Below are 2,466 nucleotides of genomic sequence, written 5' to 3' on the forward strand. Positions count from 1 at the left end.
GTCATATTATTCACAGTTAATACCAGTAGAATGACGAGTGCTCCAAAGGAATTGTTGTACACAAGAGCTGATATTAGACCTCTAGTATCTACTTTCTTGGTTCAATGCTAACAGATTAACATTAAATATAAATATAGCAAATAACATTCAGTTTGGAAGAAAAGTCAAACTGAAAATATATATCTGGTGCTAGGTGATGAAGTTTTAGAAAGAACAGAACGTAGGAAATAGGGAATTCATGCTGATGAAAACTTAAATTACGAACACCACGTAATGAAACTTGGAAAGAGACTCAATTCAGCCACTCTTGCCCTAAAAATTATACAGAACTGTTGCATCGAGAAGGAGCCAGTACGAAATATTTTGGCCAATTCCAGTCCCTTGCAATATACGGATTAATATTCTGGATTATCACCACTTGCCATTTAAATCAACGGTTTTAATTACGGACGAAAGATATCTGAATAACAGAAAACAGTTCTCCACAGAGTCATTGCATACATCTTTTCAGGAAGTTAAAAACACTAACGGTTCCCTCTCTCTCTCTCTATCAGAGCCATTCATATACAGCACGTAAAAGAATTCTCACAAAAGCTGTATCTGCGTTAAGCTTTACAAAGCACTGTCAGCCTAAAACGGAAAATTGCAAGGGGAAAAATAAATTTAAAGCATAATTTTAAAAATATTCTGCTCGAGCGATGTTTTGACTTTGTTAAGTGAATATGTTGGACCATAATATTTTGCTGGATTTGATTGTACTAATTCAAAACTGAGAATACTGTTGCCTGGTGTAAAATGTTTACAGTCACTTCTATGAGTTAGTAGCATGTGATGCTTAGGAAGAAATGCACGCTCATTAGCAACGGAAAGGAGACCAGAAGTAAGTACACGTTGTAATGCTTTTTATGGATTACTCTGTAATATCTTGTGTTTTCATTTTTTTAACGTTCAATTTTTCTTATAATTAATTTTATAATATCTGCATGTACAATTGGGCAACGTTCATACAATTTTATCGTTTGCCAATGGATAACGGATTTCAAAAAATTTCGCCAGGAATGGCGTCTCTCGTCCTCGCCACTACAATCTTTTGGCCACGTACAACGTTAGATACAAAAGTAAAGCCAGCTTTCGAGTGTTTAGTTTTGTCTGTCAGCCAGTGAAAGTAGTTTTAAAAGATGTTCAGAGTTCCTCTGAACCACCCCTGTATTTCTCACGCTCTGGTTAGACTCACTTTTCAGGTTTTTAAACTTTCCGCTGCTGCCGTTTCACACAAGCCGCATTAAACAGATGCGTCTGGAAAGTTCTCATTATGCCTGTGAGATGTTTCTTTGTGAGTGGTGTTACTGATGACTTCTCTCAGAAATCCGCAGCTAAGTCACAAGGTTGCTGTTACCCGCGCTTTCTCTAGCCCCGTCTGAGAGGTTATCCTGACGAAAGTTGCCGCGCCGTAATTACTAAACCTACTCATTAGAAAAGTAGTTTCCACTCACTTCCTCCGACACGCTCAAAATACCTTCTCGGAAACAAAGAAGAATACTTCTCCAAGCACTATTTCGGACAAACAAAAACAACAAATAACTTTTTTTTAGCCTTTAATTTTTCGATTGGTCTGGTGTTGACCTCCATCTTTTCCTATCTTGTGCTAATGTGTGCTTCTCTAGTTAACCACTTCACACAACGTTCTCTATAATCTGCTTTGCGTATTCTAGTCTTTTCATGCCCTTTTTATGGATTACTCTGTAATATCTTGTGTTTTCAGAATGAGATTTTCACTCTGCAGCGGAGTGTGCGCTGATATGAAACTTCCTGGCAGATTAAAACTGTGTGCCGACCGAGACTCGAACTCGGGACCTTTGCCTTTCGCGGGCAAGTGCTCTACCAACTGAGCTACCGAATCACGACTCACGGCCGGTACTCACAGCTTTACTTCTGCCAGTACCTCGTCTCCTACCTTCCAAACTTTACAGAAGCTCTCCTGCGAAACTTGGAGAACTAGCACTCCCGAAAGAAAGGTTCGCAGGAGAGCTTCTGTAAAGTTTGGAAGGTAGGAGACGAGGTACTGGCAGAAGTACAGCTGTGAGTACCGGCCGTGAGTCGTGCTTCGGTAGCTCAGTTGGTAGAGCACTTGCCCGCGAAAGGCAAAGGTCCCGAGTTCGAGTCTCGGTCGGCACACAGTTTTAATCTGCCAGGAAGTTTCATCTTGTGTTTTCATTTTTTTTAACGTTCAATTTTTCTTATAATTAACTTTATAATATCTGCATGTACAACTGGGCAACGTTCATACAATTTTATCGTTTGCCAATGGATAACAGATTTCAAAAAATTTCGCCAGGAATGGCGTCTCTCGTCCTCGCCACTACAATCTTTTGGGCACGTACAACGTTAGATACAAAAGTAAAGCCAGCTTTTTCCAATCTTCTGCTCTTTCCAGCGGCAGATTTCTTCTCAAAATTTCTGATGGAT

The 2,466-nt window shown here is 39.7% G+C and overlaps 2 non-coding genes across 2 annotated transcripts; one reads left to right on the forward strand and one right to left on the reverse strand.

Annotated features, from left to right (window-relative positions):
* Positions 1-1,826: 1,826 nt before the first annotated feature.
* Trnas-cga (transfer RNA serine (anticodon CGA)) lies at positions 1,827-1,902 on the reverse strand. The gene has a single exon. It is a non-coding gene; the product is annotated as a tRNA-Ser (tRNA).
* A 197-nt stretch (positions 1,903-2,099) lies between these two features.
* On the forward strand, positions 2,100-2,175 carry Trnas-cga (transfer RNA serine (anticodon CGA)). Its single transcript has one exon. It is a non-coding gene; the product is annotated as a tRNA-Ser (tRNA).
* The last annotated feature ends 291 nt before the right edge of the window (positions 2,176-2,466 follow it).

Source organism: Schistocerca serialis, chromosome 6 (assembly GCF_023864345.2).
Source record: "Schistocerca serialis cubense isolate TAMUIC-IGC-003099 chromosome 6, iqSchSeri2.2, whole genome shotgun sequence".
NCBI classification, from domain to species: Eukaryota; Metazoa; Arthropoda; class Insecta; order Orthoptera; family Acrididae; genus Schistocerca; species Schistocerca serialis.